Source organism: Oncorhynchus gorbuscha, linkage group LG13 (genome assembly GCF_021184085.1).
Source record: "Oncorhynchus gorbuscha isolate QuinsamMale2020 ecotype Even-year linkage group LG13, OgorEven_v1.0, whole genome shotgun sequence".
NCBI lineage: Eukaryota > Metazoa > Chordata > Actinopteri > Salmoniformes > Salmonidae > Oncorhynchus > Oncorhynchus gorbuscha.
The window spans coordinates 30,932,568-30,957,691 of record NC_060185.1 but is presented as its reverse complement, the minus strand read 5'-3'; the positions used below and the strand labels follow the sequence as shown (position 1 = coordinate 30,957,691).

The window sequence follows — 25,124 nt, the reverse complement described above, 5'->3', positions numbered from 1 at the left end:
CCAAGAAACTGAAGATCTCGTACAATGCGTTGTACTACTCCCTTCACAAAGCAGCACAAACTGGCTCTAACCAGAATAGAAAGAAGAGTGGGACGCCCCGGTGCACAACTGAGCAAGAGGACAAGTACAGTGTCTAGTTTTGAGAAACAAACGTCTCACAAGTCCTCAACTGGCAGCTTCATTAAATAGTACCCGCAAAACACCAGTCTCAACGTCAACAGTGAAGAGGCGACTCCGGGATGCTGGCCTTCAAAGAGGCCTTGAAAGACATATACAGCTACACCTCCAAGTGACTCAAATTATGTCAATTATCAGAAGCTTCTAAAGCCATGACATAATTTTCTGAAATTTTACAAGCTGTTTAAAGGCACAGTCAACTTAGTGTATGTAAACTTCTGACCCACTGGAATTGTCATACAGTGAATTATAAATTCAATAATCTGGCTGTAAACAAAGTAGATTTCCTAACCGACTTGCCAAAACTATAGTTTGTTAACAAGAAATTTGTGGAGTGGTTGAAAAACAAGTTTTAATGACTCTTGACTTTAACTTCCGACTTCAACTGTAAATACAATAACCAACATCTGATTTGGACCAAACCTTTTTCTAACAATGGGTTAAACCTGAGGAATCCAAAGGAATGGTCAAAAGCCACACAAGGACCCCCCACCAATCATACCCCAACAACGTTATAGTATCAGTTCTCTGTGACTGACAAGTAGTATGGAGCTGCGGCTTGGAGTATTGTTTCTTCATCCTATGTAATGTATTCCCAGTGAAATTGGTGATGTTTTTTTCTCCTGTTCAGAGAAATTAGTAATCAAATTTGTTAGGTTTATGTCTCATCCAACATTCTGATATTACCAGGTTCTGACAACTAGATGAAAGCTTTCACCACCTTGTGAAGTTCATAACTTATTTCATCCGTAATCTAATTATCTGAATGGTTTCCCGAGTTGTAGAGTGAGGACCACACCAATTTAACGTGACTCCAAGTTTACTTCGATATGATGGTTATTATATCAATATCTCCGCATAAAGGCATTTCCACCACAATTTTTCCCATAATACATTTACAGTCTGAGATGGTGGGTGTCATGGCTTGCTGAAATGACATGGAACAACCCTGTATTTATAATTACATGACAATATTTTAGGTTGACTATAATTACATTACACAACTGATGATATATCACATGGCTCACTTTTATTTTCCTGCATAAGTAAAAACAGAATATGCATCACCTATGCCATTCATTCCAATTATACTTTTTTTTTATTTCTCCCTAACCAAGATGGCTGCCATTTTCGCCCCATTATGAAACTTTGAGGGTTTATAACCCCTCTAGTATTTTAATATGATCTCTATGTAGTTAACATGTCATTACATACAACATACTTATCTCATAACCTTCAAAAGCCACAACATTCATTCACACCTTAACTTTCTCACTCACCTAAAACCAATACACAGCACAACACAAGTAGCCTATGAGGACGATAGTAAACACTTTGAGATGGTCTTTTAAACATACCTGTAACCGTAGGACAAACCACCATGCGTCTCCTCTATCTTCTCCGAGTCGCAGTGTGCCGCGCAATTCACCACTGTTGAGGGTTTCGAAAGCAATGACTTTGATTTTTCAACATCGCACTACGAAGCCCAGTTCGCACTGCTTGAGTAAAAATGTGTAAAAAGTCAGTGATTCGTCGATGAACATGTCCTATAAAAGAGACCATCGCACTAAAACCGTAGACTCCTATGCTCTGCACCCGACGCTGTGAGCGCGCAAAACCAGGCTGGGCGCGTACTCGCAGGCAAATTCAATGATTCCTTAAATTATTCTAATCCTAGTGCCCTCAACTGTCCTAGTAGGCCTACATCAGAGATCAGATTTCAATCGCTCTTCCACTCCTAACAAAGAAACAAAAGTATGTGTACTATGTTGTGGGTGATTTATGAGAAGAAATATATTTGCTATTGGCAAACAAAAAGGAGCCTTGTCAACTATTTCATCAGTGGATTTCAGTATATAGGTTATGTTCACACACTAGCACCCATGTTGCAACCTGTACTCAGGAGTAGACATAATATAGTAAGGATAAATCCGGGACACTCCAATTGGTATGATATGTTAAGTATGGTATGTATTAATTTGTGGACGTCTATCATCCATTTCGTATGATATGTTACAGATAACAATGTGTATGATACTGTATGTTACAAATAACAATTCAAACAATATGAGGGCAAAACTAAAAGCGCAAACCATTTAACTATGGCAAGGTCACTGGGAATATGGCCGAATACAAACAGTGTAAGGCAATCGAACAGGCAAAACGTCAGGTTAGAGACAAAGTGGAGACACAATTCCAAGGCTCAGACACAAGACGTATGTGGCATGGTCTACAGACAATCACTACAAAGGGAAAACCAGCCACGCCGCGGATACCGACATCTTGCTTCCAGACAAGCTAAACACCTTCTTCGCCTGCTTTGAGGATAACACAGTGCCACCGACGTGGGTCGCTACCAAGGACTGTGGGCTCTCCTTCTCCATGGCCATCATGAGTAAGACAGTTAACCGTGTTAACTCTCGCAAGGCTGCCGGCCCAGACGGCATCCTTGGCCACGTCCTCAGAGCATGCGCAGAGCAGCTGGCTGGAGTGTTTAAGGACATATTCAATTTTTCCTTATTCCAGTCTGCTGTCCCCATATGCTTCAATATGTCCATCAATGTTCCTATACCTAAGAAAGCAAAGGTAACTAAACTAAATGACTATCAGTTCTGTCATCATGAAGTGCTTTGAGAGACTAGTCAAGGATCAAATCACCTCTACCTTACCTGACACCCGAGACCCACTTCAATTTGCTTACCACCCCAATAGATCTGACGATGCAATCACCATTGCACTGCACACTGCCCTATCCCATCTGGACAAGAGGAATACCTATGTAAGAATGCTGTTCATTGACTATAGTTCAGCATTCAACACCATAGTACCCTCCAAACTCATCATTAAGCTTGGGGCCCTGGGTCTGAACTCCGCCCTGTGCAACTTGGTACTGGACTTCCTGACGGGCCACCCCCAGGTGGTGAAGGTAGGAAACAACACCTCCACGTCGCTGATCCTCAACACAGGAAAACCACAATGGTGCGTGCTCAGCCCCCTCTTGTACTCCCTGTTCACCCATGACTACATGGCCACTCATGCCTCCAACTCAATCATCAAGTTTGCAGACAACACAACAGTAGTAGAACTGATTAAAAACAATGATGAGACAGCCTACAGGGAGGAGGGGAAATATATGCATATATGTGCAAATATATGATATGTTACGAATTCCAATTTGGCATGTCTAACGTTGGCCAGGTGGATAATGCTAACATTAGCTAGGTGGCTAAAGTTAGCTAGGTTAGGGGTTAGGGTTAGGAATTTGGTTAAAGGATCAAGGTTAGGGGTTAGGGGAAGGTTTAATTAACATGTTAAGTAGCTGAAAAGTAGCTAAAAAAGTAGTAAGTAGTTTCTAATTGGCAAAACATTTCCATGATTATATTCAAACATGGAACCTTTTTGTTGCTAGACGTTCACGTTATACGCCTAACCATCCACCCATTCACTCTACTTTTGTTTTTGCCTTACAATTAAGTAACCATCTGTCTCATGTCACCATACCAAACATACCTAATAATACTAATTTGGCATCACTGATTTACATTTAGTATGTTAGGTCTACTCTGAGACCAGGCTGCATAAACACAAACACATATCTGTTCTACTACATGCCACTACCCACTTCATATTAGTAAATTCAGTCCATTTTTACTATGCATACTAGCTTTTTTAACTTTCTATTCTTGCTATTTTTGACTTGACTCTTTTATTGTTGTTATGGAAATTGATGAATGTACTGCGTTGTTGAGGGAGCTGGCACATAGGCATTTCATTGCACCTTTTATACCTGCTGTAAAGTGTGTATGTGACGAATAACATTTGATATGAATTGTATTTGTTTTATGACATTGATCATTTGACAGGACAATTAACCTATAAATGTGCTGATTTCAGTATGAATAAACTACATGTACTGTATATGAACTTGTCAGTGATCAGTGATGTCTATAAGCTCAGTATATAATTCATTTACAAACATAAATTCTACATTTACCTGGTAAAATAAGATAAACAACACACTCAACACAGATGATATACTAATGACATAATCTGTGTGTACCTACTATCAACAATAAGGCCTAAGAGACCAAACGTCTTTTACCTAAGGCACTTGACTTGTATGTTTGCGCTACACTAAGTAGACAAAAAGTTTAAAAGACCTGCTCTTTCCATCACATAGACTGACCAGGTGAATCCAGGTGAAAGCTATGATCCATTATTGATGTAACCTGATAAATCTGTGTAGATGATGGTCAAAGGATTTTAAAGCCTTAAGACTATTGAGACATGGATTGTGTATGTGTGCCATTCAGAGGGTGAATGGGCAAGAATAAGAAAATGTAAGTGCCTTTGAACACGGTATGGTAGTAGGTGCCCGATGCTGCTGGGTTTTTCATGCTCAACAGTTTCCCGTGTGCATCAAGAATGGTCCACCACCCAAAAGACATCCAGCCAACATGGTTTCAACATGGGCCAGCATCCCTGTAGAACGCTTTCGACACCTTGTAGAGTCCATGCAGATTAATTAAGGCAAACAAAAGCATGTGGGGGGGGGTGCAACTCAATATTAGGAAGGTGTTTCTAATGTTTGCTATATTCAGTGTATATGTAGACAGAAAGGGATTTGTTTTTGCCAAGCCAGAGAGGAATTTGGACATGAGTGCAAAGGCCAATGTGTTGTGATGACATACCTCATTCCCTGTCAGTATCTCTCCAGTTTAGTCATTCGGTGGTGGAGTTATCTCAACACTAGACTCATGACTGATGTGCCAGGTGTTTTGTAGTTGAACACGACTTTATTGTTATATACTGTAAGTGGAAAGAATCCCTCTTAGCAATTTGTGGAAGTGATTTCAACTTAACATCATCTTCATTTCATATAGGCCTACAGTACTTTGTATGGTCAGACTTTTCTATAACCCACTATATACCAATTGTATGAACTGTATGAATCTGACTAGATAGCTTTACGATAATATATAGAAGTACTCTAAATAAATACTTTTCCAGACCCGATTAAATGATCTAGCCCCCAATCATGGTGTCTGGCTCGCTATCCAACACTCACACCTTGTGTCATGTAATTGAAACTACACCTCTACAGATCTGTAACAGAAGTTCCATTTTACTTTGTTGATCGAAAAATAATACAAGCACATACATAAGCACGTTTTAGACTTTTATTATATCAAAATACAAAAATTGAAGAGGAAAATATTACATTGGACTAAGCGTTGGAAATTGACACATGATGGACATGAACGCAACGCTGCTTTCCACTTATTATTGGCATGCCATGGATCATCATAGAACATGCTGTATGTCTATGTCACAAACCGCTCATGAGCCAATGATACCTTTTTAATAAACGTATGCCACTTTGTCTTGAGCCTATGCCACAGGTCATAAGCCTTTGTCACCTATTCTCTAGAAGCCACTGGTGGTATTAAGCCAGTGCGTTTATGCTTTTTCTTCAGGGTTTCGTTTGAAGAAGAAGTTCCATGGCAGTTGAACATGAAGTGAGCAACACGTGATCCCAGACAATATTGAATTCCCTGGACAACAGTGGCAAAAGAGAAAATCAACACAGACTAGTATTTTACATAAGGCTTTGGTACAGCACCATACAGTAGATGAGTTAATTGCTCACATAAAAGTTAAGTGTAAAATAATTCCTGATGTCAATCAAACATAACTGAATGATGAAGCTCCAAATGATCCGCAGGTTATCATTGTAAAATAGACTAAAAGTAAAATATGTTTCATGTTTTTGCTTTGGAATATTTACATATGAACAGTCTGATATAGATCAATTGTTTCAGTTGAAAAAGGCATATTGAAACAGATTATGCACAGAAGATGTCAACATAAAATATAGAATGTAAACGTGATGTACAGCACACGCACATGCCTCAATGGATGAAAATATGCTATGACATGACTACATATTCTTCCTTTAAGCACTACTGGCTTGAGGATGAGGAGCATTAGTTAAAACAGTCAAAGATGTAGCACTTATTGTACAGTAATAATACATTCTATTTCCTCAGTGCTGGTACACATGGAAAAACAGAGAACATAGAAAATACTACATATTCCATTTTCTGTCTGATCACAACCAGGTTGAAAGTTTATGACTGATTTCTGAATAGGCTCTTTTGTATTGTCTCTACATGCAAGATAAATATAGTTAAATCAAATTTGCTCTAAGTATAATCATACCAGCTCCTACTTATGCACTAAAAGCCTTTAAGCAGAAAAACACAAAATAAAAGTCGATCTAAGAGTACAGGATCTTAATTTGATCGCCCTGTTGCAGGAGAACTTTCCTGCAATGGTTGATATTTCACACTTGTAGTGTATTTGAGGTTTAGAAAGGCTTCTGAAGTTTGTAATTTCCACTTTGACATTTCAGTCTTGATTTTCCCTTAAGAAAAATATATCAGACCCTACAAAAACGTCCATTAATTATAATCACTATAATAATTCACATTTTCTTTTGCTGCAGGTTTATTTTCCTGCTGTAGCAAATTGGCTCAAATTAAGATCCTACATCTGTACCTCCAAAGCAGCCCTCTTACATACTGTATGTATTTTTGTTGTTGAAAAGGCAAGAGAGCCCGGAAGACTACATACATTAGTAAAAGTCTATATGAAGAGTGTGTCAGCAATACCTTTACCAAAACATACGAGAAGAATCAGCTTAAATACAAACGCTGTTTGATGAATACTCTTATTGGCTATACTGTACAATACTGTCCCCCAATAGGAGACTTTGTGAAACCAGTGGAGAGAAATCACATAAGAAGGTTATGCCCCTGCAGTTGTGTGCTTAAAAACAGTGCTGTCCATTAAAAATAGTTTTGACCTGTAGGAAGTGTGTAGTGTAGAACGACCTTCTCATGCCCTGACCATGGGCTCAGATTCCCTCCCCTGTCTGCTGTTACATATTTAATACTGATCAAAAGTACTGATAAATAACTTCACACCAAGTAGGTTTCCCCATCTAATCTGGGTATTATATCTCCCCTTCAACACAAGTACAACACTCTGGAGAGGGTACCCTGGAAGCACAGACAGAGGCTGGAACAGAGACAGAAACTAACTATTGTTCCATTGCTACATTATTCTAAGTCTCTTTGATGTATTTTTTGAATGTCACCACACTATCTATTGCCACTATCTGATCCCACAATCAATACAATTTGCTCATTGCCAATCGCACTAGTTTATTAATAGGACTTACAGCGATGGAACTAGTTGAGTTGGTAAAACACAGAGGACTTCAAGAGAGTAGGGCTCTGATCTACAGCACCACAGAGTTAAACATAGCACCAAGTCATAATGTTGAAAGCAACTACGTCCTAGTAGCACGTACGTCATCTCTAGCTAATGTAAACACGACTTCGGTTGCAGCACATACAGTACCCCATAACTATTAGATTGTTTGTGGCTCTCTTTTGTTTCTTTGTTACTTTGGACATCTGGAGGCAAGTGATCGTGAGTGAATCTACCTGTGTGCTTGTGAAAAAAAAAGTTTTCTGTTTCAGATAAGGTTTAGTCCAGCAACGACATGTTGATGCTTTTCAAATTGGTATTCATTCACATACTATACAACAGAAGAAATACTACTGAACTTGTGCAGCCAACAGGCCCACATGACAATAAAACCTTTGTTCTGTGCTAACATTTCCTTTTCCATAAACGTAAAACAATGTCTCCGAAAACATGACAAACGAAGCACCTTAAGATGTTTTAGAAATATTGTCCACTTAAAGCCTTAAAGCAAATACTTTCATCACATCTAATATTAACTTGTTTTAAATCTGTCTCTCTATTTTTGTCCTCAAGCATATTGAACAAAAAATCTTTCTGTTTCATCTTCCCAAATACAGTACACACCATGTATACATTATGAATATAGATTTTCCCCGTATCTTACATATAACCAGTTCTTGGAATATGCACTTTGATGTATCAATTTCAATTAAATTCATTCCTCAAAATTGTCACTATCTCACCAATTAAAAAAAATATATGTTGGAAAGTGAGTGAAGAGGGCAGATAAAGTTGATGTTTTGATCACTGATTTATATTCTATAGCAAGCAGAAAGGGGTTCAGTTAACATACATTCAGAGAGTTCTTATGTCTAGTTCAACTCCTGAATTGCTATCAGTAGAGATAAAAGTGACTCCAAATCAGACAACTGGTTTAAAATCTCAATGTCTTCCAGTGATTCATCTTGTAAGTGTGTAAGTGTAAAGCTCTCTAATAGGTCTAGTCTACAGGGTGAGAAGAAAATGGTAACATTAACCATCAGTGTAAAGGAAAGAATTCAACCAAGAGTGGTTGAACCCATCCTTGGTTAACCAGCTAACCTTGTGTGATAAATCAAATCAAACTATTGTGCCAACTAGCCAACTAGCCAATTAAACCTAAACTTAATATCACCACATGCGACAGGTCATCCGTTTGTACTATGACATCAGGACAGTCACTTCCTGTACAGCAAAACATACATTCATTATCGGTTAGTGTTCAAATGAATAAACATACAGAGAAATAGCTAACAGGTAATATTATACCGTTGCTAGAGATAAACAGTTGAGAGTCGAGACAGCCACCCCACCTTCTGAGTTTAGTTCATGTAAGCCAAATGTTGTCACTTGTCATCTAACAAGCCCACTTGTTAAAATCACCTAATAAACAGCAATCAGTTCTTTCAATACAGTATTCAGTATTACAGCTGTTTTGAAATATGAACATCAGGGGCAAGTTTCACTTTCAGCATAATAACTACCTCTGTACCTTTTACATGTAAATGTTGATTAAATTGTGTGTTTTTCTTTAAATACCTATGTTATAGCATTACCACAATGTTAAACCTGAAATGATTAACACTGTCATCATCATCACTAATTGTTATTATAGGTCTGTTCTATTAGTAGAATATATATACACAGTCAAGATTTAGAAAAGAACCAGAGTAATACACCTTCAGTGCCCCTTCCTCACAGCTAGGTGTCCTTGGCAGAACAAAGTAGAGTCAGTCCACAGGTCAGACTGGAGCTTATAATGAGTCCCAACAGAGAGAGAGAATGCGTGAAGGTGAAGGAAAAGGCAGTTAATTCACTTTTCAAAAACAAGAGAGAAAAGGCGAACAAGGCACCTAGAGATGTGCCATACTCCACAATAGACTGGAGGTTTCCTCCATATGAATGAAAAACACTGTATACACATGTATCACATTTTCTCACCTCTCTTCTGTCCTCACCCTATCAAGTGTACATTTGGCCTCTTGAACACAAAGTTACTGTATGTCTTAGCAAGAAGAACATGGGCTCACCTTTACTGGATTTGATCACATGGTTAAATGCAAGAGAGTGAGGTCATGTCTTTTAGTGATTTGAAATATACCAATATCATTCCACGCCTTGTATTGGATGATATTCTTTTGGGATTAAGCAAAATATGCAGATTGGGCTCGATATTAAAAGCGGATGAAAATCAGACTTCAGGCCACAGCATCCAATTCATGTGTGAAGTGAATGATATTATATACCATTTCTTTCATACATTTCATTTGAAAAATAATGTAAAATACGTATAGTCCAATAGAATTACAGCAATTCTGCACTTACTCTGAGGTATATTTTGCAATAAGTACCCTGTGTTAGATACTGACACTATTTGAATTGTAGGAAAGGTAGGCTGAGGTCCTTGTCTAAGGAACACACCAGGTTTAGTCCACTGTGTCACTGTAACACCTCAGATAGACTCTTCCATGACCAGGGACTTTTAAGGTGTTGTGAATGATTTAGATCAATGCATTTTACTACAATAGGAGATATTGTCCCCCTTTTCATTATTTTATGTATTTACATTACAGATGTTTTATCTGGTGACCCTAACAACATTATCCTCAGGGAGACACGGAAAACATCTTTATTTTGTCTAAATTATTTGGAAAACACTAGAGACAGGTTACCCACTGCCAAAAGCTGAATGGAATTAATCACATGATTATCATAATTTCTGTATGGGAGTTATAGAGAGATCTAGGTTGGCAGGTCAATGTAGTTGCCTCCCATGGCTTGATCTGTCTGTGAGTGACAGTAGTGGACATACTGGTCAGTGGTCAGTGGGGAGTCCTGTAGTTGGGCCCGTCTGAGTCTGTACTGGCCAGGATGGCCGCCTGGTCCTCCTCAGAGCGTCTGCTGCGGTGCAGGAAGGAGGTTAAAAAGAGATATGGGTTCTTCCTGTTCTGCCTTTTCCTCTTCCTGTGGAGGTAGAGATCTTCTCTGTGAGCCGAGGGGGTCTGGGATTGCTGCTGGGTCTGAGAGGGAGACACACCTAGGGATGGAGAGGCAGTGTTATTGAGGATACAACAGTGAGGCATTTAGTCTGGTCCCAGACTCGTCTAAGTGTTGTAAAGCCAACAACTATGGTCGTTACATAGGCATGACAACGATAGGATTTGGCTTTACATCACAAACACATTTGAGACCAGGCTACAAGGAACTCACTAAATGCTGTTGTTTTTTGTTCTTCTAACAGTTGTGTGGCTGCCTGTGGCATATTCTTTAGTTCAGAGACTGACCTGTTCTTCTCCTGGAAGTGGAGTTGTTATTGGTGTTGGCAGCCACTCTCTTGGCTTTAGTAATACAGTGGTGTAGCAGTGACTGTAAGCTCTCAGACCCAGCAGGATCACTAGACGCACCTAGAGGTTCCCTAGAAAGAGGAGGAGACAGGCACAATGCACATGCTTTACATTAACTCACCACCGGGGGGCGCTATCCTCTCAGTGATAAGTTAGATGGGGAGTCAGGAGGACATTGATTCCGAAAGGCTCTGTAATATTGAACCATAAATAAACTGATGATTTGGTGAGAAATTCATTGGCTTCAGATTGTGAGGAATCAATAAGATACTATAGGATGAACAGGGTTAATTCTCAAAAAAAATATGAAGGAATATGTCAATATTTTGTCACTTTCAGATACCCATAAAATGAAAATAATCTCTATACTGTATTTGTAATAACACTTTTCAGAAGAAAGGCTCCAGTTTTTATAGTTACTGAGTTGCTCTTCTTTCTCTACAGTGAGAATCTACGCTTTTTTTGTTGAGTGGGGCAACAAAGAGGATTCTCCTCTTTTGATAGCTCTATGTGGATTATTTTCATTTTATGAGTGACATATCATTCAAACTCTGCCTAATACTGAACATATTTTTTAAGGGTTAAAGATGAGCAGTCTCTATCATTGGCTAATTTTAAATCCATGTCAAATTGAGGCAAGTTGATGAGCCTTAAACAGAAAGGTATCTGTTTTTAAATATACTTTTACCTCATAATGAATACATTTGTTTTGCAGTCCATCATAGAAAGATGCAAATAATAATACTAAGACCCCAAAATAATCTCATCAACACCAAACATTTACGTTCAGGTTCATGAGATGTATGTTTGTTGCCATTAAATTACTTATTAACACACCAGCTTCAAAACCTGACTCGACGATACGTAAAGACAAGTGATTCTACCAAAACATATTGTTTCAAAAGGCATACTGTAGGAACACAAAGCTTTAGAGGTGGTGTCCTTCATAGTGCCACTGTAGAGAGAGAGATTGAGAGCCCTTAGCAGAAAAGGGAGACAAATATGAGAATTAAAGCATTCCTCGTTAGATAAATACAGCAGTATTTTCATAATCACAAATACTGTGTGCAGGGGCCACAGTTAGTTAGATACAGTACATTTCCATAAAACATGAACACTGTACATCACACTTTCATCATTATGAACATTGTGTACAGAGGCTTCACCATGCTGACGGGAGGAGATGGCAGGAAGAGGAAATGGCCGTTAAAGAACAGTCACATGACAGGAAGAGGAAATGGCCAATAAAAACAGTCACATGACAGAAACGAAAGCACTTAAGACGACGAATGTGACAAAGAATTTAGTCTTGAGAAATATTGTTATTCGTTTGAGTCAAAAAATAGATATTTTGAGAAGGCATGCATGGCATTTTGCACATGGAACAAAACTTTAAAGGGGAATACTCCAGTCTATCAGTAATCTGGGTCCTCTATTGATTCAAGGCTTTTTTTGTGCAGGGAAACCGTGCCTGTATTTCAAATACTGCTCCACAGTCCAAAACAGCTCCTAATATTGCTCACCAGCCTAATCACTGTGCGCGACAGCAGGCATGTTGTGCCAAGGAACTGTAGGAAATGTAACCTGTATGTTAGCAGTTAGCATTAGAGCTAGCAAACTTGAATCCAGTATAGAGGCTCAACCCAAAGTCAGCGATTCCCCTTTAAAGGAGAGAGTGATAAGAGCCCTCCCCTGCTGACGCCTCCCCTCTCAGACATGGGTCCGACCCTTACCTATTGCGGCGTAGGGGACCGGCTCACAACAACGCTGCCCAGATAGCTGAGATCAATCAAAAACAGATGTGGTAAGACCCTTGAGCCCTCACACTGTACAAACCAGCAGCCCTACACTATGCTTGCCCATATGACCACGACATTGTAAAGGGGTGGGAAAAGAGCACGGCCTCTTACGCTAACCGGGCAATCCCTGAGATTCAGAAAGGTAGGAGGTGGGTGTGAGGGGGAAGGGGGAAGGGGATAAGCATGTAGGTATACAGACAAAAGGGGAATATTATATGCGCCTCAGGTATATTGCTCTCTTGTATGTATTTTATTGTCCTGCAGAGCATGTACTGTATGACTATGTTGGTGTAATATATAATAATAGAGATGATCAAGTAATCCAAATGGTCTCAGGTTATAAAAAAATTGGTGTTTGGCCATAAACCTCAGAGGTGCAGTAAAATCTGCTTTGGCCTTCAAATGTGTGAAAATCATTCCTGAAATAGAAAGCTTATCTGGCCAATAATGATGATGAATATCGTGAAAATAATTTTGATACCTTGTACATTTCATATTTCATTTGTGCGGTAGAAGGAACTCAACCTTTAAATTTAAAGTGTAGGTCTCACTCAATCGTAATCTTTTAGTTTAGCTACAGTATCATTTACCACCAGTTAAAAAACAGGAAAGCCTCTGATGAGAAGTCATAGGTGGGCAATAATACAAGGAAATCAAACTTACAAACATGTAAGAATAAATATTATCTCACTACACTATTATTCAGAGTTTTCAATCAATAAAAAACATTGTATATGCTAGTTAATTATTTAGTGAAGCACTTGCTCCCATATGTCTTCCACCTGAAATCCTTTGTTGCAGATTGCACCTTAATGCAATTGTAATGTTTTACAAAAAATATTTGTTTAGGTTTTCTGCCAACATTTTCTTTAGTAAACAGTATTTTCTGTGAACTATGGCAGTTACAAATCCCCTTTTCTTCCTCAAATGAATGAGTTCCCATACAGAGAAAAACAAAAAGATCTTATAATAATAATTACAGAATTCAAAGATCAATATCAATATCTTCAGATGTGTCTTTGTTCTAGGGTTAAATGACAAAATGTGTCAATCAGGACTTTTCATGTGAAACCTACACTTTACCCATTTGCCCTGATTCAAATGGGTATATTGACAAAATTTGAATAAATAACTTGTTTATGACTGATCAAATTTGTGCCAAATTCAAATACATGCTTTCTGCATATAAAGCCTAAATATTAATTATTGGTATGCCAAAAGTAATACATTAAGTTATATTCTATAAACTGGGGAAACATTTAGAATTGAGTCCCCAGGTTGGAGAAGTTTGTTGTGTTCGTTAGTCAGTGCGTTGCTGTCCCTGCCGGACCGGTGTAGGTCACCTACCCTGAGGCGGATATCTGGAGCTGGGAGGGCTCTGAGGGCAGCATCTCCTCCTCTGTTCTCCTCTGGGACGGCCACTGCCCGAACACATCCCTGCCCTCCAAGGGGGGGAGAGGGAGACTGGGAGGGGTAACTGGCTGCTGTAGAAGCATAGGACATGTGGGGACGGTAACTGGGGCTGGGCCTGCGGCTTCCCTGCTGGCCCTGAGTGGGGGAGGAGGCCAGGGAGGACCTTCGGGAGAAACTGACGGTGGCTTGGGGGTGCAGGGTGATCTCAGGCATCTCCAGAGAGCGGGAGGTGCGGAGGATGCTGGAGTGGGGTGGTGGGCGGACTAGGATATCTGGGGAACCTGGCTGGGTGCTAAGGGGGCTCTGGGAGAGGGGGGAGAGGCGGGAGGGTTGGAGGACCAGCGGGGGCAGAGAGGGGTCTGTCCTACGCCCTGACCTCGGGCTGAGCCAGGACTGGGGGCTGCTGCTAGGGGCTGTGCTTGGGCTCCCTGCACGGGCTGATGGGTCAGGGTAAGGCAACACTGGTACACCCACACCATGGGATGTGTGTCTGAGCTGGCCGAGACTCTGGGCCTGTTGCATAGCTAAGCGCCTAGCTGGAAGGCCTGGGGGTTGGTCTCTGCCCTGTGGAGCCATGGGGACCTCCAACTGCAGGAGCCGAGGGCTGGGGAGGTGCAGGCGGCTGGGGGGGAGAGAGTGGAGAGGGGGGGTACGGTGGAGGGTCGGGGAGGTCCTGGTGATGATGTAAGGGATGATGAGGTGGATAAATGAAGCGGGGCCCCTCCAGACCCAGGAAGGGGAATTCGTGAGGCTGCCAGCTGTCAGGTGAGCGAGGGGAGCGAGGGGGAGGGCTGTGTGAATGTGGGAGGGAATGGCCAGAGGAAGTGTACTGATGATGGAGCTCCATCTCTTCCCTCTCCTCTGGGATGGAGGGATAACCGTAGGGCCCCCCGTCAGCAGTGCCTGGGGGGGAGGACAGAGCGGAGCTATGCGGACTGATGTCCGGCATGTAAAAAGGTGGCGGAATCCCCGATTCACCGCGGCTGCCTAGATACCCATAGAAGGGGACCTGGGGAAAGTCCCTGTAGTGGGAGGCTGGGGCCTGCCCTGCAGCATGATGCCCACTGCCCTCCACAAAGCTCATACCTTCCATGGGCCTGTGGAGGCGGGGGCTGTAGTTGGGGGGCTGAGTGGACTCCAGGCTGGAGGATGTTGGGGAGAGCTGTGGTCGGAGCGTGGCCATGATCGGGGGCAGGGGCCCGGGGTCAAAGTCATTCTCCTCGTCGGACTGCCGGAACTCGGGGTACATGTCGGACTCCTCAGCGAACGGGAAGCCCTGGATGCGGCGGTGGGCTGATGGCGGGCTGGCCATGCTGAAACGGCCGTCAGGACCGCGGCTGATCAGCTCGATGGGGCTGGTGACCTCTGCCTCGTGCTTGGACACGCTGTACTTCTTGCTGGCTATAGCACGCTTGGTTTTCTTGTAGAAGGAGAGCTCTTTGTCCCTGTCTCTCTGAGGGCTGGGCAGTCTCCTGACGTACAGGCCCGGGCCGTGGGCCCCATCTGAGGACAGGGACTGGGGCCGCGAGTCGGGAGGGGAGCTCTCTGGACTGATCTTCCCAGAGGACAGCCTGTCAGAGACAACCAACACAGAGACAGACACTCAAACATGATGGCTTCATAATGAACCCTTTAAACAGCAGTTATTAATCAATAAACAGCCTAATTGTGCACAGTAAAATATAATTTATCCACAGTATGCATCACTACTATGCTAGACAGATGAGAAAATCCAAAGCCATGGCACCATGTCAAAGCAAATACATCTGTTTTATTCGTATTCCACCCCTGCATTATGATAGTAGCCAGTGCATTCTGCTAGCATTGAAGCTAATGACTTGAGCCACGGCGACAGTATGAGAGAGGAACCATTACCAAGCAGCCATGACAACCGTCTCAAAGATATTCTTTTACTCGCTCTTGGGCAAAAACGGAGGTTCATTTGTCTTGTGGGGGGGGACAAATGCTTTTATGGCTTAAGAAAAACACAGATGACTTCCAACTAGGCCTTTTTATCTATTTGCCACACACCAGGAGCAGCATTTCACTGTAAGGTCTACACTTGTTCTATTTGGCGCACGTGACAAATAAACTTTGATTTGATTTGTAACTACACAGTCAACTATAGTGCATGTACATGCAGCTGAGCCGACGCAAATACAAATCCCTATACGGTGCATATACAGTATACTGTGCATGCAGCTAGGCCAGCAGAGCACTAAGTAAATCAAATCTATAAAATGCATTTATTATCCATGCAGCCAAGCCAGCATAGCGTAGTGCAGCACAACACACACTGTGGCATGGTGTAAGCAGCTAAGCACTCACAGGGAGCTGGCTGGTGGGGGCATGTAGCTGCTCCTGGCTGGTGGGGGCATGTAGCTGCTCCTGGCTGGCGCGTCCCAACAGGGCTCTACCCCGGGCAAGGGGGTGAGAGGAGGCCTGCGGTGGGAGACACACAAACGGCATGGGCCACGGTCATCTGTCAACTAAGCCAAACCTCCACACAACAGAGGAGGGACCATCATGGCATCACAAAAGGACCAGACTTCACTAGTCTGATATAAAAGTCCCTGCCAAGTCTCCTATAATGGCATTTTCATTCACTTGACCATCTATATATTCCAAGAAGTTAAAACATCCAATTCCTTTTAACATAGACCTCTCTCCAAACCCTTGACATACACACAATATACACTACACGACCAAAAGTATGTGGACACCTGCTCGTCAAACATCTCATTTCAATATCATGGTCATTAATATATATAACAGCCTCCACTATTCTGGGAAGGCTTTCCTCTAGATGTTGGAACATTGCTGCAGGAACTTACTTCCATTCAGCCACAAGAGCATTAGGTCGGGCACTAATGTGGGCGATTAGGCCTGGCTCGCTAGTCGGCATTCCAATTCATCCCAAGGGCGTTCGATGGGTTTGAGGTCAGGACTCTGTGCAGGCCAGTCAAGTTCTTCCACACCGATCTTGACAAAACATTTATGTATGGACCTCGCTTTGTGCACAGGGGCATTGTCGTGCTGAAACAGGAAAGGGCCTTCCCCAAACTGTTGCCACTAAGTTGGAAGCACAGAATCGTCTAAAATGTAATTGTATACTGTAGCGTTAAGATTTCCCTTCACTGGAACTAAGGGGCCTAGCCCAAACCATGAAAAACAGCCCCATATTATGAATTGTCAAACTTTACAGTTGGCACTATGCATTCAGGCAGGTAGTGTTCTCCTGGCAAGCGTCAAACCCAGATTCGTACAACGGACTGCCAGATGGTGAAACCTGATTCAACACTCCAGAGAACGCCTTTCAACTGCTCCAGTATCCAATGGCAGCGAGCTTTACAACACTCCAGCCGACGCTTGGCATTGCGCATAGTGATCTTAGGCTTTTGTGCGGCTGCTCGGCCATGGAAACCCATTTCATGAAGCTCCTGACAAACAATTATTGTGCTGACGTTGCTTTCAGAGGAAGTTTGGAACTCGGTAGTCAGTGTTGCAACCGCAGACAGACTATTTTTACGTGCTACGCTCTTCAGCACTCGACAGTCCTGTTCTGTGATCTTGTGTAGCCTACCACTTTTCAGCTGAGCCGTTGCTGCTCCTAGACGTTTCCACTTACAGTTGACCGGGGCAGCTCTAGCAGGACAGACATTTTATAAACTGAATTCTTGGAAAGGTGGCATCCTATGACGGTGCCACGTTGAAAGTCACTGAGCTCTTCAGTAAAGCCATTCTACTGTCAATGTTTGTCTATGGAGATTGCATGGCGGTGTGCTCTATTTTATACACCTGTCAGCAACGGGTGTGGCTGAAATAGCCTAATACACTAATTTGAAGGGATATTCACATATATTGTATATATCGTTTGCATTCAAACTATACTCATGTCCTAGCAAAGCTACCCTGCCCTGACAGATGGTACTCAACAGGAGTGAAACGAACAGAGACCATAACAATAACCCTTATAACAGGTAAAGACGAGTTGATGTTGCATCTAAATTTAATCCAGTGACTACTGCATTGTGAATTGGCATATGAGCTCAAAAGGTTGGCTCCTATTTTTTAAACTCTCCGGTTTTGTTTTTAGTACTTACGATGAGTCAATGCTTTTCCTGAAGTGTGTTACAGACAGGGGAGGGTCTTAGAAGAGACAAAACAGAGATTTAGAGATTACAGCCAAGACCAGAGAAAGAACAGTAGAAATGAAACAGAAGTGAGAAGTAATGCAAGCATACCTGGTTTGCGTTTGAGTTTGCGTTGGTGCTGTTTGTTGACGAAGCAGGCTGCTAGAGTACTGAAGAGCACTGCAGCCGCCAGGAAGCAGATGGTTGCCACAACGCCCGCTACCACGGGCAGCGCCAACCCCTCTTCAGTCACCTCCGCAGGGGGGAAGGGATCTGAGGCGGAATAGGTACCCAGGGGTTCAGAAATGTGGAGGTGGAAATGGACTTCACCTTCAAATCATGAACTTCACCAATCTTATGGAAGTAATGGATTTAATGGAGTGACATATTAGCCACATTTGAAAATATTCTATTTCATTGTAGCTATCTGGGAATATTATTTCAATATTCTTTTAATCTAATTCTGAATTAAGGTGTGTAAAATATTAGGTGTAACACTAACCTGTGCTTGACACTCCCACCACATTACTGCTCTCACTGATGAGGTCGTCCATGACGGCCATGACTCTGAACTCATACCAGGACTCCTGTCAGGGACACAAGACAACACACTCCTCCACTGTCCATTCCACACACAACACAACCACAGTCCAATTCACCTCAGCATAACCCCTGTCTCAAAATAAAGGTGTCAATACCCCAAAACAACTGCCATCTGCAAAATAATAGAGGTAACACTTTACATACACTTAAAATGATTTAGTAATTCATAAAGTGTTCATTACTATCTTATTGACAGTTTATGACACTGTAATGAACAGTCATTACACATCGGCAGTTGTCACTAAAAACAGACAGCATTGTTTATACATCGAGGTATGTACGGCCCTTTACCTGGACTAGGTCCCTGGCCATCAGCTCAGTCTCAGCTGCAGAGATCAGATCGTCGAGGACCTCCCACCGCTCCCCGAGACGGAACTCCATGATGTAGCGGTCGACAGGCGATGAGTGATTGGCTGGTGGGAGCCATGTGAGCAGGACGCCGTGCTGTGTGCGATTGGCTGTGAGGCACCGTGGTGGAGTAAGAAGCACCTGTGGTTCAGGGGTACTCAGGGGAGACACTAAGGGGTCAAGAGAACAGACCCGTTAATGAAGGAAGTTAACCAATTCATACTATTCAAACAGTCATAACAAACCCATACTGTACAATCACATGTGATTAATCAGAGAAAAATGGAAGATGGTGAGAGCAATTACAAACTGCATTCTACAAGTTGGCACTAGAGAGCAGTAGTGTCAATTATATTGTGAGCTTACAGAATCAACATGACACACTGATGTGCTAACGTCTAAATACAAATCCGTTGTGCTTCAAGTTAAGGCGTAACATAAGCTATAGAGTCATCTAAAAAGAAACAGGCATTACAAAGAATCTATTGTATGTACAGTGCCTTCGGAAAGTATTCAGACCCAATGACTTTTCCCACATGTTGTTACATCTGGCCACTCTACCATAATGGCCTGATTGGTGGAGTGCTGCAGAGATGGTTGTCCTTCTGGAAGGTTCTCCCATTTCCACAGAGAAACTCTAGAGCGCTGTCAGAGTGACCATCGGGCTCTTGGTCACCTTCCTGACCAAGGCCCTTCTCCCCCGATTGCTCAGTTTGGCCGGGCGTACAGCTCTTGGAAGAGTCTCGCTGGTTCCAAACTTCTTCCATTTAAGAATGATGGAGGCCACTGTGTTCTTGGGGATCTTCAATGCTGCATAAATGTTTTGGTACCCTTCCCTAAATCTGTGCCTCGACACAATCCTCACAGAGCTCTACAGACAATTCCCTCGACCTCATGACTTGGTTAAGGGAATCGTTGGCACATTCTAAGGTCCGATGATAGTATCGGTAATGTGTTTTTGGACCATCCCTTGGTCGTATTCTCGCAGGGCAGAAATCTCAGAGAACAATTGGTAAACTCTGATTTACCAGCCCAAGATATCCCTGCACAATGCCTATTTGAGCCCCTACTGGATGGGAACTACAAGTGTAATGGCTGTGCTTATTGCAATGCGATGCACCTGAGCTCAATTTCGAGTCTCTTTCGGGTCTGAATACTTATGTCAATAAGGTATTTCTGTTTTTAAGTTTTTATAAATTTGCAAACATTTATAAAAACCTGTTTTCACTTTGTCATTATAGGGTATTGTGTGTAGATTGCTGAGAAAAAATATGAATCTATTTTAGAATAAGGCTGTAACGTAACAAAATTTGGAAAAAGTCAAGGGTTCTGAATATGGCACTGTATCTATAGGATAGGCATACAGTATCAGTCTAGTGTAGGCAGCTGTTCTGGTGCTGGTGCAACTTACCTACTGTGTTAACCGTCACAACCTCGCTGAAAGGGCCTGTGCCCAGTTTGTTCTGTGCCAGGACACTAAACTGGTATTCTGTCCTGGGCTCCAGCCCCGGCACCACCAACCACGTCTGAGACCCCGACACTGGCATGGAGTGCCAGTCATGGGGGCCAAAATTCTCCTTTTTCAACCTTGGGGGACAGAAACACAGAGAGAGGCATCAATACTAACTAACCTGCACCCTGACTATAAGGTCAATGGGCCATCCTGGTAACACTCAGATAGCCAGTCTTATGTAGTGTGCCTCTGTCAAACTACACAGGCAATGGGTCACAGTGTTGCAATACAATACAGTTGCTAGGCTATATTTTACTCTATTTAATGTCCTCCTCACAGTCATCATATCTGTAATCTTAACTAAAGGTAATTAGATCACTTTGACTCATACATTTATGTGTAACAGCTCTCTGTACAAAGTAATTCATTATTTTAGTACACAAGAGATGCCTCCACTCATATGCAATGTTCCTCAAAGCAAATGGTTTAATATCCCAGTCAACAAATGTTCATTAAGTGCCATCAGGCCATGACAGAGAGATGGATGAGAATGGCTGTTCATATTAAACTGCCAAAAGCACCACTTCTATCAGATGATTCATTCACACACAGCTCCCATTCAACACAGAATGGCTTTATGACTGCAGACATGTACATAAAATGATAATGATGATTTTATGGCACCTCGTGGATGTTGCCTAATAGAATGCTACTGCAGTGTCTTTCCAATGCATCCCATGACACCTTTAATAAACAAACACATGAATTATGCATCTTCTGTGATTTATTGTATGCCCTACTCTTCAACAATGCAAATATTGTAAATACAAATACTGAATAACTGAGAGTAACATTACTGGAGTACTGAGTAATAAACCATTAGCATTGTGCATTGTAAAACTTGCCCGTTGAAGATAATGTTTCCCCCTGGATACTGTTGCAGTATTTCATGTAATTCAATTATCAATAGGTTTTCTTCTTGATAACAAATCAGATGCCTACTAGGGCGGTCATGAAATCTTGGCAGCCGGTGATTCTTACCTTACTGCAGACAAGCTGAGCATCATTCACAAGTGATCATATTACATTCACAAGTGATTGTGTATTAGTGGGTAATATTGTCCCCCATCAGACTATTCTTGATTTAATCTTGTCTTTACATATATTAAATTATATATATGTGTGACATTTGTTTTGATTTAGAATGGACCATTATCATGCACCTGTATTGAAACAGGGACAGCAGGAAACAATACATGTCATCTATGCACTTAAATAGCGAATGGAGGACGCTTTTCCCCTGGTTTATTTTCATGTTAGCCAGGTAGGCTATACTCCTGTTCTAAATAGAAGCAATGTGCTTAAAATTAGGAAAGTTGAGTAATAAATATAGTAGGCTTAGCCTATAGTTAGCTGATGGGTTGCTATTTTTAATAGAGGCCATCAAACATCTGTTGTCTCACGCAATTGCATATGCTATAGAAATGTTGTGCAACACGAGTTCATGTTCTTTCATGAAGTGTTTGATTAGAATTTTGAATACATTTGCATTGATGTCAGAGTGAATAGAGGGACAATAGAGTGCTGAGTATCAGGCAGTTAGCAAGTTTGGTAGGCTACTAATGACCTTCAGCAGCATCAGAGCTTGGAGAAGCCTAGTTACCGTGACTAAACGGTCCCGTGGAATTATAATTATTATTATTTTATTTTTTTTACCTCATTTTCTCCCAAATTTCGTGATAACCAATTGGCAGTTACAGTCTTGTCCCATCGCTGCAACTCCCATATGGACTCAGGAGAGGCGAAGGTCGAGAGCCGTGCGTCCTTCGAAACACAACCCTGCCAAGCTGCACTGCTTCCTAACCAGGAAGCCAGCCGCACCAATGTGTCGGAGGAAACACCGTACATCTGGCGACCGAAATCAGCGTGCATGCGCCAGGTCTGCTACAAGGAGTCACTAGTGCGCGATGGGACAAGGACCATTGTGCCACATGGAAAGCCGGTCCCGTAGAATTTGAATGCGGTCATGACTCGTGATTTTCGGGGGGGGGGGGGGGGGGGGGGGGGGGGGCAGTAATACGGTCACATTAAGAGCCCTAAACAATACATATCTATTGCAGATCAATCCCGAAAGTCTCTGTCCCCCCACCTCTATTAGGGGAATCAGCTGCAATCTGAGTATAAGATGTGATAGAGCATGCTGGGAGTACTCACACTGGGCCATACCACACTGAGAATGTCTGCTCAAAGCCTCCGTCGTAACCCTGCTCCCAGGACACATTGGCCGAGGTCACCGAGGGCAACACACGAATGTTGCCTGGAGCATGTGGGCTGGTGCCTGAAGGTCAGAGAAAAGAGATTGTCATATTTCATACCAGGGCCATCTACAGTATACCTCTCTATATCTCTCTACTATATATATACTATATATTGCTCACTAAAGAGTGATAGAGCAATCTGTTAGGTCTATGTGTACAGTATGGTGAAAGTTATGATCACCATTCTACAATCCTTCAATAACCACAGTTTGTATCAGGTGTGTTATTCCCAAAACAGCTGTTTTCTCAATGTATAAAAAGCCATCTCACAAAGAATCACTATCATTGTCCCGAAATGTGTCCTATTAAGTCAAATAATGTACTTTGTGCTGTCATTACCATTCACAGTCCTCTACAGTATACAACTGCCTACAATGGCTGTGAATGGCCTATCTGATTGGCTAATTCCCTGTAATGTCAGGTGTTGTAGACCAATGTTGAAGTGAAGGGGAGTGAAGGTCTATGGCTTGGCCAGACCATCACCATCCCAGCCCCCAGCTGTGTGGCTAAGACCCAGCATCTTTCACTTGTATTAAAGGGAGACCTGCTGTGTTGACCACTATGGTCAGAAATGTCAAATCTGTCCACTCTACACTCAGCACCTCTGACATGTCACCTGTCACTCCAGTGAGGGGACACTTGGGCAGGTGCCAGCTAGGGTGTATGACTGTGAGAGTCCTGAGAAATGCTTGTTACTCATATTTACTGTAAACACGCACAAGCAAGTCCCTTGTCTAAGCAGTACTTCAGTATACATACAGTACAGCTGGGACTAGGGTCATCATGAATGTCTAAGCAGTACTTCAGTATATATACAGTACAGCTGGGACTAGGGTCATCATGAATGTCTAAGCAGTACTTCAGTATACATACAGTACAGCTGGGACTAGGGTCATCATGATTGTCTAAGCAGTACTTCAGTATACATACAGTACAGCTGGGACTAGGGTCATCATGAATGTCTAAGCAGTACTTCAGTATACATACAGTACAGCTGGGACTAGGGTCATCATGAATGTCTAAGCAGTACTTCAGTATACATACAGTACAGCTGGGACTAGGGTCATCATGAATGTCTAAGCAGTACTTCAGTATACATACAGTACAGCTGGGACTAGGGTCATCATGAATGTCTAAGCAGTACTTCAGTATACATACAGTACAGCTGGGACTAGGGTCATCATGATTGTCTAAGCAGTACTTCAGTATACATACAGTACAGCTGGGACTAGGGTCATCATGAATGTCTAAGCAGTACTTCAGTATACATACAGTACAGCTGGGACTAGGGTCATCATGAATGTCTAAGCAGTACTTCAGTATACATACAGTACAGCTGGGACTAGGGTCATCATGAATGTCTAAGCAGTACTGCAGTATACATACAGTACAGCTGGGACTAGGGTCATCATGATTGTCTAAGCAGTACTTCAGTATACATACAGTACAGCTGGGACTAGGGTCATCATGATTGTCTAAGCAGTACTTCAGTATACATACAGTACAGCTGGGACTAGGGTCATCATGAATGTCTAAGCAGTACTTCAGTATATATACAGTACAGCTGGGACTAGGGTCATCATGAATGTCTAAGCAGTACTTCAATATACATACAGTACAGCTGGGACTAGGGTCATCATGAATGTCTAAGCAGTACTTCAGTATACATACAGTACAGCTGGGACTAGGGTCATCATGATTGTCTAAGCAGTACTTCAGTATACATACAGTACAGCTGGGACTAGGGTCATCATGATTGTCTAAGCAGTACTTCAGTATACATACAGTACAGCTGGGACTAGGGTCATCATGAATGGAAACAGAGAGCTGCAGGGTTGCTGTCAAATCCACTTCAATTCAGATTAACTGAAATTCTGAACCCTGAAGAGCTGAGAAAACACAGGGGGTACGGTACCTATGACTAGGATCATCAGACACACATGGGGACAGAGGGTTATGAGGTCACAGAGGACAGTACCTATGACGAGGAGGCGCGTGCTGGCAGTGATGCTGGTGACCACATTGGTGGCCACACACTCCCATTCCCCATGATCCTCCTTGCTGAGGGACAGGAACTGTAAGCTGCCGCTGGGGAGGATGTTGTGCTTACTCTTGCTGGGCTTCCCCACCTTGAACACACACACACAGTTCATTGGGACTATCCTGTCGTATTACAAAATAAGTTAGAATATTCCATGTTTCTCTTCCCAGACTATTCC

The 25,124-nt window shown here is 42.3% G+C and overlaps 1 protein-coding gene and 1 pseudogene across 2 annotated transcripts in view; both read right to left on the bottom strand.

Annotated features, from left to right (window-relative positions):
• LOC123992711 (rho GTPase-activating protein 32-like) overlaps positions 1 to 1,913 on the bottom strand; it is a 35,235-nt gene extending 33,322 nt beyond the window's left edge. For both annotated transcript variants that reach the window (XM_046294146.1, XM_046294149.1), the window contains exon 1: positions 1,536 to 1,913. The gene's annotated coding sequence lies outside the window, so the exon portion shown is untranslated. The remainder of the gene's footprint in view (positions 1 to 1,535) is intronic.
• A 3,430-nt stretch (positions 1,914 to 5,343) lies between these two features.
• The window catches only part of LOC123992710, a 101,412-nt pseudogene continuing 81,631 nt past the window's right edge, over positions 5,344 to 25,124 (bottom strand).